This window comes from Solanum tuberosum, unplaced genomic scaffold (genome assembly GCF_000226075.1).
Source record: "Solanum tuberosum cultivar DM 1-3 516 R44 unplaced genomic scaffold, SolTub_3.0 scf00048, whole genome shotgun sequence".
NCBI classification, from domain to species: domain Eukaryota; kingdom Viridiplantae; phylum Streptophyta; class Magnoliopsida; order Solanales; family Solanaceae; genus Solanum; species Solanum tuberosum.
Window position 1 is genome coordinate 1,266,302 of NW_006238976.1, and position 15,790 is coordinate 1,282,091.

Below are 15,790 nucleotides of genomic sequence, written 5' to 3' on the forward strand. Positions count from 1 at the left end.
CTTCTTTAGCACTTAGTTTATGTAACAATTTGGATAAAGGTTAACACGTCTTTATTAAGTTATTCCCTTTCAAGTAATTTTGTCTTTAAATAGTTTAATTCATGCACGTATATATACTTTTGTACGTTTTCATTTTTTATTGCACATAACATATTTATTTTTTCGTAATTTAATATAGCTAAATTTTAGTATTTTTTATAATCATATTATATTATATTATACGGGATTTTATTATGAATCAAGTGTTTTAATGCTATCAAACAAAAGGAACCTTTGAGTTTGCCTGGCAATGCCCCATTAATTTGGTGTTTAAAAATTAAATTCATAATTAATATTTGCCGTTTGTCCTTTACTTAAATTTGGACCTTTTATCATCACTTAGTGCTTAGTTTTGAGTATTTGTTTTTATATCTCAATGAGGGGCAAAATATTCTTATTAAATTTTACTACGTTTTTTTTTTCTAGTTCAGGAACGTGATTAACATATAGGAGTTAAAAATTGTACGAAAATGTTTATTTGATTAAGCTTATAAGTATTTGTCACTTATTTACGTGTTTGATAAACATTAAAAGTATTCATAAATTAAAAATCAATTAAAATTATAAATTGAGAATGATCAACTTATAATTTTACAGTTCATATGAGTATTTTTAATTTTACCCAAATCTATTATATTATTTATCCTTAATATCTTTTATAATCTCCAAAATACTTTTCTAAAACAAAATTTTCAATTGCCTTTTTATTTTAATCCATCGTTCATCCATATTTGTAAAATTACTTTTTAAGTTTATGTTTTTTTTTAAAAAAATAGCTTTTAAGATATTTCAGTTATTAAAAAGAATATGTGTTAACCAAACATACTAACTATTATATTTATTATCAATTTCCATATTTTCATCCAAATACGTTCCTTTTAAACATAACTTTAACACTTGACGTTTATCAGCTAATTTAAACGCACTCTACGTGACTTTTAAACGTAAAAAAATAGATGTAACAAGGCATTGAATTTTGCACAAGTTTGACCATCATATTGTCTTTAAGTAAAGAGCATGGATTGATGAATGCTCATTATAAGCTATAGTCTAATTACTTAAACTATTACTCCCCAACTTGACAAGTTGATTCAAGAAAAGACTGCAGTGAAATTTGATCAAAATTGATTCTTCTTGTTTTATTAGAGATATATTAACTATATGCTAAATTATTAATTGAATAAAAAGAATCTAATCAAAAGGAAGAGAACAAAATACACACTGCTATAAATTTTGCTACAAACTTTATTGCTAATTTGTCCTCTCATATTCATTAAAACAATAAAGGTTGTTGGAGTATATTATTGTCCAAACTATATGTATTATTTTGTCTTAAGCCTTAACTACTTGTTTCACGAGGCAGCTACTTTTAGTGTATCATATTTTTAATCCAACGTGTTTCAAAAATAATTTCTCTATTTTTATGTAGTACAAATAAAGTTTACATACGTATTTTATTTTTTTCAGACCCCATCTTTAAGATATTGAATATGTTAAGGTTAATGTTCCATATGATCGCTGAACTTTACTAACTATAATTCACTTTAAAGTTACAAGACTAATCTCTTGTCATATTAAAAAAACTAAACTACGTGTGAATTGTCGATTAGTTGGGAGGTAAAATTTTCACATGTCTAATTATGACACATCATCTCCATATTAGTATACGGAGCTAGAGTATAGTTTATGGATTAATCGAATTTAGTAATTCTAATCAAAAGCTATATTGGTAGTAAGATGAATTTATTAATTATGTATAAATTATTAATTTAGAAATTAACCACTTAAAAGAACTGAATCACGAGTCTAGCTAAAACCTTCAAATTCTGACTACGCCACTAAAAAGTGTTCATTTTTTTTCCTTTGTTTTATTTAGGTTGGGAGTTGTGGGTGGTGGGGGTCGGTGGCTGGTTGGAGAACCAACAATTTTAAGGACGTTTATGAGAAACAATAGTATTTAATAACGACTTAAGATGATTAGTAAATGAATAACAAGTACAAAGACACTCATATCATTAATAATATCTTGGGGTTAGAAAACTTAGTTTAAGTTATATATATCGTTAGTATATGGATTTTTTTTTTACAATATGATCAGTTGATCACTTTTGATATTAATCGATTGGTAAGTCAAGTTTCTTTAAAATGTAGTAAAATTTGTAATTTTGAAAATAAGAAATATGATTTGATGGTGTAAAAATTTCTTATATTGATACCAACGAGGATCATAATAAATACTCTTTCATTCTTAAGTAGGAGTTTCATGTTCGAGTCCTAAATATGAACTTTTCTTTGTTAGAAAGTGTTTACCCCGGCCGCCCCCCTCTTAGCAATGCATGTGAGATTTTCCTGTATTTAGTTGTGTTCCGATGTTTATATTAGACATCGAGTGAAAAATAAAAGAATTCAAAATTATAATAATTGTGTATAACTTAAAATCAAAACTCTCTGGAATTAATATATTGAGCAAAGATTACAGTATAAAGAGTCAGATATGATTTTGTAGTGTTGGAAAATATGTGAACTTATTTAATACTAAGAATATAATAGAGGACAAAGTTTTTTTTTTTTTTTTTTAATAGTAAAAAATAGTAACTTTTTATGAATATATACTGTAGTACTAATATAAATAAAAACAATAAAGCTTATTGATATAAGAAAAGTGAAGAATATTTTGGGAAAACTCAAAAAAAGAAAGTGAAGCATTTGAATCATAAAATGTGTGTATGTGTGAAAAGACTTGAAAAAGCTCTTAAAAACTGCTTAATATTTTTTAGTGTTAATTAATTTTAATTATAAGTGAAAAATAAAGAAGGGTATATGGATTAGCACAAAGACAAAATAAGAGCTAGTTGTGGTTTTCTTTTATCTTGGACTAAACAAAAATTTCAACGTGCATGAGGCCAATCACAAAAAGACAAACAATTAAGAAACATTAGAATCGACAAAATAATCTCTTAAGAAAGTTTCTCGTTAAAATTTACATTGATATTTGTTTTGATTTCTCAAATCTTGAAAAGAGTTTAATTTGTGGACTGTGATGGAATGATTGAGATTCCTCTATTCTTAATCAGGAGTTTCAGGTTGAAACTTTGAAATATGAAAAATTTCTTTTAGGAGTGTCACTCTCAGAAATAAGTCTTGCAATACATAAATTTAAATTATTCGAGTTCAATATAGATATCGAACATTGAATATTAAATTTTTAATTGATAATTATTTGCAAGTGGTGATAATAAATTACACAAAACAACAAACAAAATTCATCAACCCCAAGATAGCAAGTGGAGTACTAGTTTGTTACTTCGAGCTACGAAATAAATGGAGAAAAAAACAATTCTATTAATTAATCATTTTTAATTGGAGACAGAATTATAGTTGTTTCTAATTAGGTTCTAAGAAGTCAAGATTATGCATCAAGTTCCAGATTTGTACCTTGATTTATGCTAAATATAATTGAATTATGAACCTATTAATTATTGGGAAGAAGAAAAAAACAAAGATATGTTTGGGAACACTTAGATAAATGTTTTTGAAGTAGAATTCTTATCAGCATATATATAACGGATCAAAAATTAAAATTATATGGATTTCAACTTTAATTTTTTAAAATTTTATTTTGGACTAAGTATATTTTTAATTTTATCAATTTAACTATATATACTTCAACTTTGGTTGAGTTTTACACCTAAATTTATATTTTGCATCGAAAATACTGGATTCAAATGAACCCAACTCATGTATAACAATGTTACATCCAGTTCTGAATATTATAACACATATATTTTACAAATAAAAATCAATATAAAATATTTTAAAACTATAGTCACGAAAAAAGAACAATTTGACTCCAAAATTAAATTGGTGTTCCTCCCTTCATTTTAATTTATGTGTCTCAATTACTATTTAGATAGTCAAAAAATATTGTTTTTAATCATTATTTTCTTTAAAATACTTATAAAATCTTTAAAGTGTAAATTACTATAACTTTTATTACTTTTTTTAAATAACATTAAAACAAATCAACAGACTTGGAATATTCGTTAAATTTTGATTTTAATTAAATTAAAGAGAGGCAAAAGAAGATACTTGTCCGCATGCTTATATATTTTTTTTTCTATTTATTTCTTTCGTATTAAATAAGTATTAAATTGTTTGCAATACGTTCAAAAGGACATGAAATAAGACAATCGACAATTCATTCCAAATTTTAGTTTTCTACATTATTATTCGACAGATAAACAGGCCAAAATTACAATATTAATTAATACAATCAAAGTTGAAAATAATTATTCCATGCAGGGACCTAAGTAATTAGAAGACAAAACTTGGATCTTCTATATATGAGGTTTAGTGCTTCAACTTACTTAGAATTTAGATACCTACTTTTATTCTTTTTATTTTATTTTAATAGTAATAATATATAGTATAACAAATTATGTACCCCTACAACTACCAATATTACTTGTTTTTCATTTATTTATTTTTTGCCCTTACCATTTATATTTATCTATAATAGTGCTTTTACTTCTTCTATCACATAATTAAACTTCTCGAAAAGCTTTGGAGGTCCGTATAGTTTTATCTTTCGGTGTAACAATTTGATACGTATTAGAAGTTCACTGGCTCGGCTAATTAATCCAAATTCGTACAAGAAGGATCACTTGTGAGATAAATATACTAAGGTTCTTCGTTTCAAAACTCAAAATTTAAGACATTTGATTAAAATTAACATCTCGATCGATGTTGATTCTGATATTTTTGCATGTAAGTATATATATGAACTACGTACTTGATGTTAATTTGTATCCTTTTAATTCTTTTGAAATATCTGATGGGGCAAAGTTCCAAGTTAAAGCTTCCAAATTTATTTGATGGTACGTACAAGCTAAGTCAATGACTTTTGGTATATGCATGGTTTAAGTTTCTCAATTTGTGATTATTTTTTTCTTAATGTGTATTGAGACTCGACAAATTATATGATTGGCTTCCCAATGCTTTAGAGGTCTTTCTCCGATTATCTCTAATTTATCTAAGATGGAAATTGCTTCTTCTAGGTCTTTCTGATTTTTTATGATTCCTATATGCTATAATCCCTTTTTAAAATTGTAGAGTTCTGTATTTATTTCTATTAAATTATAACTTTTTTCTAGTTGTATATCAGGTAAACTTGGTTCTAATAATTCAATTTCTTTGATCTCTTCTTCAGTGACCTGGATTTTATTACAATTGCATTCTTCTCCTTTATTACATTTTAATGTGTTTTTATCGGTACTTTTAATATACCTAGATTTCGTTGGAATTGATTCTGTTGTTATTAAGGTCTGAGTCATATTTTTAGAGAATATTACTATTCTTTTTTGTGAATATATATATATATATGAAAAAACACCCTTTTGCTAACCAGTTAAGATTACAATATTGGTACTTATATAGAGAGATAAGTAGGAAAACAGAATTGTTGACACTACAAAAGGCACTAAGTTTATATCTACTAGTACTAAATACTAGAGACTTATCAGACAGACTTTGCAATCACGGAGGTCTATATACGTCAAACAGACCAACACTAGTCAATCTAGAACTATTAAGTGCGCTAAAGTGGGAATTACATTGTATAGATAGTGATATTCAAAACGCAAATAGACGCATAAGAGTCCAGCAGGAATATATTAGTAACCTAACCTTCCATCTAGGATAAACATATTATAATAAAATAGACTACATGCCCTCTAGAATATACAAGAAAAGGTTTAGACCATACGAAAAATAGATTATAATTGATCAAGAAAATCATTGGTATCTATTAAAAATAAGACAAAATTATTCAGATATCTACGACCACTTAATAAAACAAAAACAACTATATATAGAACAAATAAAATTGTTTTCAGACATATTTACAACACAAGAAATAACTTCTATACACGAACGAATTAGACAGCTAGATTCACAAATACCTACAATAGGAGCTAGAATTTACCACTACATAAAAGAACTTAGAGTAGAAAAATTAAATTAGGAAAACAGAACGTTATATTTGGCATAACAACATAGGAAGTATTAAGAAATTAGAATATTTAGACTTAGAAGTAGTCTTAGAAAAGAAATATCGAAGACTAAAATTTGGATCAGTAATCAAGTGTAACTTCGCAGAAGGAGACCATATCTTACATAGTGACAATCAACATTTAAATACTATTACAGATTTAATAATAAATTTAGCAGAACATAGTCAGTCTAAAGACGATAGATTTTTAAAGCTAATAGAAGCACTAGAAAACATGCAAAACAAACAAAACAAATCATTAGAAAGAATAGAACAAAATTTTGATTTTTAAAAAAACCAACAACTAGATATAATCTCCAAAATACAAGCAATAATAGCAAATAAAATAATCAACGGTCCACTAGAAATAATAAATAACCAATTAGAAAGCCTTAATAAGGAAACTAAAGAAATTAAGAAAGAACTTAGCAAACTTAAAGACTTAACCCTTTCATGAACAACGCCTTTTATCAAGAAGTATTTAGAAAAACAGCCCAATTTCAAGCCAACCCTGAAGGATTATCAGACTACATACCACCAGGAAAAACAGACTCTATAAGTATAAAACAAAATAATCTAATAATTTTTGCTTTATTAGAACTAAATAAAAACCTAGAAGACCAAATAATTAACATAAACAAAAAATTGGATAGCTTATTAGAAAATAAAATCTCTAAAGAAGAAGCTAAACAAGAGAACGATATACAAACATTAATAGAACAGCTTAAAAAGACTGAAATAACCCCTCAAAAGGATATATATATATGTGTGTGTGTGTGTGTGCGCGCATGACAGAAAGTCCTACAATGGAGATAGACATGATTTCTTGACAAAGGTAACTCTATACGTAGAACTCGATCTCAAATATTTTTATTTAAAATGAAGAAATACTGATCATTCCGTCGTAATGATATTTGATATATTTGATATGATCTTGTTCTTCTTGCATTTGCTAATTCTATAATGTTAGAGTTTATGAAGTATGGGGCTGAAATAGTGAAATCACGTGATGCCTCTAGATTTTCATGAATATCATTATATATATTATTTTTTGCATGCGTGTACGTGTGTTTTCCTCTTCAATTTGTTTTTTCTTTTTTGCCTTCGTGCAGGCTACTACTCAAGCACTACGAACTACATTAAACTGCTATTTGACTTTCATAATTGGAGCTACAGTTCTTCTTACGAACGAACTACATTCAACTGCTATTTGACTTTCATAATCGGAGCTACAGTTCTTCTTACGAATTTGCTAGTACTCAATAATTTATGCTTAAATTTATAAATAATTTATTCAAAAACTAATAATTGAGTTATTTTTCTAGAATTTAAAATCTATATGCTCTCTCCATGCATGCCAGACCTGTCAATTGGAGCATTGACAAAATGATATGTGGGTCCAACGTAGGGGCGTAAGAGAGTTTAATTGGACACCCTTTATCAGAAATTATATCGTATATACAAGTAAAATGCTAAACAAAGTGGTTAAATAACATATTTTGGACATTCTTGACACAACAATATGATGTAGTCCAGTGATTTCAGGCGCCTAGAAAGAGCTAAGACATGCAAATTTAAAGTGTTCTTGTGTTTGAATCTAACTATAGTGCCAACTCATTTTTTAACTTTTTAGTAAGAGCAGACTTACTTTGGCACGTGGACACCCTGAAATTTTTGGCTCCACCACTGGTCCAACATTAGATAAATCAAGAATTGAGATCATGAGTTTATATTCTAATACCATCATAAGTAATACATTTTGGGCCTAACTTGAATATCGAAAACTAGCTCAATAGGCGGGAGTTTCCTAAGACTATTATAGTAGATCGACTAATATACAAGCTAAAAGTTAGTAATTTCATGTAATATTTAATAGATGTTGAATTCTCTTGACTTCTTCATACGTTTACTTTATTATACTTTAAACATTTTAGTGAAAATTTTGAGTCTATTATCGTAGCACTACTAACAAATAACAATGTCATTTGCTTTTGTCTGGTATGCTATAATGTTAGTCACGGAAATTTTGTATTTACCTAAAAATGAAATGAACTACCTTGTGTTTCATCCTTGGATACATAGTATTTGGACATATATATAAAGGCTTGTGACGTGTTAGGATTAGGAATAATATTTAGTAGCAAAGATTAAGAATATTTAGAGTCTAATTGTCTGATAGTTGTTGTAATTAGCTGAACAGTCAAAATAATATCAGATGATTAATATCGACATACTGTTAAAGTCGAGACTTGCATGCTAGATTTAAAATTAATTTAATTAGAATCATAATTGAACATAACATTTTCTTGTTAAGATTAACTAGTCTAATGGTTATAGTCATATAAATCACCTTCTACTCAAACAAAAGTGTATGACGTTGATTCAAGCTATGAATTTGCTCGTAAACATAGTAATATGTTTGTTGATCGATCTGCAAACAATTAATTATACAAATTAGACGTAATTCGATCATAATAATTTGATAATTACATGAAAAAGGACTCTCTCGCTCAACGAATCTAATTTCATGAGCATTGTTATTTCATTAACATTTTAATTTCTTCCATAACTATATTGGTAAAGAAAAAGCATTTAATAGAGCAAATAAATTTAGGTGAGAAAAGGCTCATAGGAAGAATAACCGGACCGTACGGGCTATGTCTCGAAAGTCCAATATAATTTAACGGACGGACATTATTTATTTGCTAATTCACTTTTATGTATAGTTTTTAAATAGGAAAATTGTATATAATAACAAATTATTAATTCAAATAAATGCTATGATCATAGTTTGATTTAATTGTACTCATAACACTATTGTTATTTCGCCTCTCTCCTGGTGAATCTCGCTCGCTATTCTCGTTCTTGCTGGGTAGTCTCCCTCGCCTATCTCTCTTGTATACAACCACAAATGTATAAAATGTGTTTGTATTTGTATAAAGCAAGATAAAATTGTATATATACATATATTTTCATTCTCCTCTCTTCTCTCTCTCAGGTCTCGCTCGCCACTCTCACTCGCCTCTCTCGCTGTATACAAACACAAATGTATACATTGCGTTTGTGTTTGTATAAAGCGAGAGAAAATTGTATATACAAATACAAATGCATATGTTTTCATCCTATACACTTATGATTATACAAATACGATCTTTCCCTGCCCAGTTTTCTTTTGTCTTTCTCTCTTTCTTACTTTATACAAAAACAGATTATACAATTGATCTTTTGTATATGTAAACCGAAACAAATTATACAATTGCTTTCTTTTCTATATGTATAGCGAAATATACATATTTATGTTTGCTATGGAGCGCAATTATGCAAACTTTGCTATAGCATACAAATATGAATTTTGTGTTTGCTATATGTGAAAGTTGCTCATTTTAAATATCTATGTGAAAAGCTTAAGATATCAAATCAATCTAATTTAATTAAATTTCAAATATTAGTCGAATTAACTTAATATTAAACGTGACAAGTGAAAGTGAACGACTCGACTAATATGGACTAAATGGGCCCACCTGCTTCCACGTTGACACATAAATACTTCCGTTACCGGCACCGTTTGTGCTCCTCCGTTAGATAGATGAAACGTGTACTACCATGTGACGTCGACGTGTCACCGTCATGAATGGCTTGGAAATTTAAGTAAAAATAAACTTTTCTTAAATATTTTTTTTCTTCACATATTTACGTAGACAGAGCAAATAGTTGAAGTTTATGATTTTTGAACTTATCTTCTACACAATTACACGTTATTTGAGTTGAAAATTTATTGGATCAATCAAATTCGTAAATTGATTTCTAACTCTGTATTACGATCATGGGTGAAATTCAACCAAACTATTTTATTTAATACTTCAAATTTTGATCAAGGTCAAAAGATTATTACCTATCTCATCACACCATATAATAATGATCGAGTAATATAATTTAAGGGATAAAACAAAGGAGTAGTAATACATTTTTATATGTTGTATCGAATTAATGAACTATTCTGCTATTGCTCAAGTGAATAATATTTTCTTGTATTTAAATATATATTTAATGAAAAAACATGCATACATTTTTTCTAATCATATGATATTTTAGAAATAAAGTGAAAAGTACTAACATCTTACTTAAACATGTAACAACACTATGTTCTACAATATTTTAATTAATCACATTTTAGTAGTAGCTAAAAAATAATCAAGTTAATCTAATTGAGGAATCTATTTTCTTTAATGTAAATTAGTCTACATAAGCATGAAGCATGACGTTTCTGTTTGAAATTTTGACTTTATTTTATTTTTCGTTTAAAAAATACAATTAAGCCAGTTAGGAGTTTAGTCCTTTTTGGATTAGTTACGAATTTGGTCGCTAATTAAAAATGCCACTACAATATTTTTTTTTAAAAAATTAGTTACGAATTTGGTCGCTAATTATTCGTATGATCGTATCTAACAGAAATTTGCTGTTAGTTTCAACTTTCAAGTTAATCTGATTTAACTTGACATGAATTTAAGAAAGTAATAATTTTAAATATTATGATCTTAAAGTTAAAATACGTAAATATATTAAAATCTTTTTAAATTTTTTGATATTAAACATATCATGTGGAAAGGGTTATCAAAAAAGTATAGAGATATTTTTTTTTTAAAAAAAAAACTAATATTTACTGAAAAATAATATTTTATTCTACCTTTATAAAAAAAAAATCAATATAAAAATTGTTTTCTTTTTCAAAAAATTTCTCCACAAAAAGCTAGATTCATGGGACTTTAATTTGTTTTAGCTTAGTACTCTGGTCTCAACCTACCTCCTAGTCATTAATTTTTTTATATTTGCCGTGAATAAATGTGGCAATTACTTATTTTTCAACCAAACAAAATATATTTAATTTATTATTTTATGCATATTATAATATGATGACTAATTAATATAACTGTAATTGAAATTAAAATGTGAAATATAGCTTTAGGTAGGGGACATTAAGATACTGAAACACTCTTGGAATGTATGCCTATATTGTTAGATATATATGTAGGTATTTTTTTAATATATGTTTTTAAATATTTTAATTTTTGCTCCATTATGAAACCATATCAAATTAAACTAAGGTTGACTATAGTTTTTTTGTAGCATTCATTCTGTCTAAATTTGTTTTGTTAGCTTAAAGTTCACTTTTACTTCTTACAAAATGCAGATATTCTTTTGGTCCTCACTTTAATTATTTATTAAATTAATAATAATAATTAAAAGAGAAGTATGAGTCATCACTACTATTTGTCTAAAATGAATTGAAGTAGACAACTCAAAAGTAAATAAAAAAGGGAAAATTTATCTATGCCAACACATATTATTAATCAAAAGGACAATTTATAGTACAATTAAGGTACCCCAAAGGGCAATTTGATTGTCTTAATAAAATCTTAGAATCAAAGGATTAATGAAAGAGTAGACAAGCTTAAGAGTGATTAAGGAATTATTAAGGTTGATGTTAATTACTATAAGGCTTTTAAAATGAGGATCAAGGAATTCCAAGTCAGCAATGGCTAAGCATCCATGTGGGGAACTCAACTAGCATATGGAGTTATGGACTAATAACAGTGGCGGATCCAGAAATTAAACTTAATAATTCAACTTTCAAATTTTTTAAGTTCGAGTATATTATACTTGTGAAAATGTGAGGTCAAAATTTAAATATTTGTTGAAATATAGTAACAAAAATATTAAGTTCAATTAAATTTGTTATTTATTAGTTATATTAACGTCTAGTTTGGATCATAAATAGGAGGGAAGATGTAACTTTTTGACTATGATTCATATGTATTCATAATTTTCGACACGAAATATAAATATATACTTCATAAGAATCAAGCAAAGTATCAAGAAATATTATATTCAGACTCATATATAAGTTTTAACGTTAATTTTTTTAAAAAGTTCAATCAATCATATTTAAATATTATTACAAATGAAAAACAACAATAACATAATTAGTATAATTCCATAAAATTATGTGTAAAAATAATAAAATGTATATAAATATTATTTCTATATTTATGGAGTAGAGAGGTTGTTTGCGATTCAGACGAGAAATTATTCAAAAGGTTACAAAAATATATATTTTAAAAAAAAATCATATAAAATAAATAAACCATATCTATATTGTATTTTTCATCCACTAGGTGGATTGTCAGGTTGTAATTTTTATTTTATTTTTGGTTGAGTACGTTGTGATTCTTTAAAGCTGTTTTAGCTATAATAGAGACAATATCAAAGTACATTATTAAGGAATAAACTAAAGGAGATTAGCATTAATGTATAGTGATTAAACTATAGAGGGTTTAATATTAATTATGATTAAACTAGAGAAGTTTAATTAGAATAATAATGTAACACATCACTCGTGTGCACGACTATACTTTGCCTGAATTAAAATACATTTTTTTTAATTAATTGTTTTTTGTTCTTCAATAGGGTCTGCACGTGACATGTTTTATGCTGAAAATACAGTTTAATTTTATTGTTGTTGTTCCTTTTTTTCAAAGACTTTGTGATATATGATTAATTTGAGCCGAAGGTCTTTCGAAAATAATTTATTTATCTTCGTAAGATTGAGATAAAGTTGTGTATATCTATTTTTTTTGTGAAATTATATTGAGTATGTTATTGTTATTGTTATTATTATAATTATTATTATTGTATCTTATAAGTACTTAGTAATTGTTTATTTTAAATGAAAAAAAGATTTTAATTAATGAATGGGAAAAGGCTGAATAAAATTCCACAATAAAAGACAAGGGTCACAGTGTCCCATACACATAAAGCCAATAATTAAAAGAAGATACAAACAGCTCTTTATTTGCTTTAATCCCACTTTCGTTTTATGGGAAAGATTAAAGAAATCCAATTTATTAAATTAATTAAATTCTTTGAATTTTGACTCCGTTTTTTCCGCTGTCATTAATTCTACATTTACTGCAGAAATATATAATTAGAATTGGTGATCTTTATAATAATGGTTTTTTGGTTCATAAATATACAACAAACGTATATTTTTTTATTTTTTTTTAAATAACAAGGGTTTACAACAAACGTATATTTATTTCCATATATATATATATATATATATATATATTGTGTGTGTTGAAGTAGTAAGAACCAAGATTCTATTTTTGGTGGATTGAACTTATTTCTGTGTTTAATTCCTTCCAAGTATAGTACTTCCTTTTTATAGTAACGGTGTTTGAGTTAGCTTGCATGTTCGAGTCAGCTCGTCTGCTTCTCGAATATTCTACCAATTATTTGGACTTGGGTCCAGAGATAGAGCTACATTTTCGCAAGATTTTAACTGAATGTCCTTCGTTGAGAAATTATAATGAACAAATAAATTTGTATGGATTTCATTACATTACATTCGTAACTTTGCCAACCAAATTTAGATAAATGGTACTTCTTCTGTTTCATTTTATTTAGCTCCTATACCAAAAATATTTTATTTTACTTGTTCATTTGAGAAAATCAAGAGAGATTTTTTAGTGCTTTTTTTTTGTACTACCTATAATATTAGATAATTATGTAGAGTAGTAGCAGTCAAATTTAAAAGTTTAAAACATTATTAACAAGATTATAAGTGTAGCAAAAAAGCACATCTAAAAGTTTCCTTTAAGCATACGTCAAATCAATAAGGATCAAATAATATAAAACGGGGTGTATTTGTTTTTGTCTCTTTTGGTGTATTTATGAATTATTATTGATCTTAACTAACCATGGGAGAAACTCTGGTATTGGGAATTATTGCATTTAAGTTGACTTGAATGTTGGGTTTATCATTATTGAGGTTTTGAATATGGCAAATACAATAAAGAAGAAATATGAGTAATGCTAAATGGCTAAAAAAATTGATCAGAATTTGGCCAGAAATTTAAAAAATGTATAATATCCTTTTTATTTTAAAGTAAACTGATCTTTTTTCTATTTTCTAATTAAAAAGTATTAAAGTTAAAATGACAAAAATATTCAAAAAGGTCAATAACATAGTGTGAAATATATTATTTTACCATTCTGACCAAACAGATTTTTTCAAGAAATATTACATCCTACTAACCTTTTTTACTTTGAGCCTGATCGAGAGTGAGCTTCTCAATAATCTCTTTCTTTCTAAAAAAGTAATTTAAACGATCAATAGACATATTACGTATACAAAACGAGATTGATATACTATATCTCATTTTATTAATTCTTTGATAAATATAAAAAAACAAAGAATATAAAATCTAGTAGTGGTAAAGTCATGATGTTATACTATTTTGCTTTGGAATTAGTTCAACTCATTGATTTGTATATATTGCTCATAAATGAGTATGGTAGAGCAATACCTAATTCTTTTAGTTTTCATAACTCTCTAGTGTGTTTACTTTCTTGCATTAAATATAAAACTACTTTTGCAGAAAACTTCAAATGCATTTATGCAAAATATATTTTCTTGTTATTAATTACACTAACCAACATATATTTTCTACATATTCAATGCTCTATAGGTCATTAATTTTATTTGGTTGATGAACAAAGTAATACGAATGGAAATGAAGAGGAAAGTAAAAGTATATTATTGATCCAAAAGTATTACTTGTCCCTAATTACTTGTCCACTTTTGAATTGACACACCTATTAAGAAAATAATTAATGATATAGTGAGTTTACCATTTTACCCCTATTAATTATGAAGTGAATGAAAAGTTTTACGTTTTTCAAAATAATTAGTCATTTAATTGAGGGTATAATAGGTAAAAAGAATTTGTCCTTTCTTGATTTGTCAAAATGGACAAGTAAGTTAAGACAACTGAAAAAATAGAAAATGGGCACGTAATTAGAAACAGAGAGAGTATCATATATAAGTGTCTAGAAGCAGACAATACTTGATCAACATATATGCTTCTTCACGAGGATATTTTTGATAATTCAATAATTTTAATGCTTAAAAAATATTGTACCAAAATACTTCAGGAGCGTACATATCTATTTCTATACATAGTAAAACCAGCTCTTTTGGTATATTACCTTTGCATCCAACAAAACCATGCAGCTTTCGGCATGAAATTTAGGATAGTAAATAAGATTTAGGGAGTATATTATTGGTTTGGGTGAATTTATAAGTTACCTTGTATAGTCGTCCCTAAGTATATTTTCTATTTCTATAAGTTATGGTCCATACTATATAACACAAGCCATTGTTACCATAAACTACGATGTAAGTTTAATCACTTTGATCGACCTAATCCCAAGCTACTAGCACTATATCAAAACGATCTTTAGCAGCAATTAGTTAACAATAATAGCTTAATTGCTGCTAAATATGTTCTTTTAGAGTCAATTAGAACTGTGTAAATGTTCCTAAAATCTAAGCGACATTAGATTCAATGACAATTAACTAATATCGATTAAGATTTTGACACTCTTTATTGATGTACATATTTATTATCGTTAAAATCTATTTTTGTTGTAGTGTAGTTTGGGTCATGAATCCGTAAGTTACCTTTTATAGCCACCTCTCAGTATATTTTTCTATTTCTGAAAGTTATTGTTCATACTAACACAAGCCCTTGCTGCTACAAGCTACAACGTAAGCTCAATCACTTGAATCGACCTAATCCAAAAGCTACTTATAATTCATGTAAATCTAGAAGTTACCTTCTTTAGCTGCCAATAAGATAT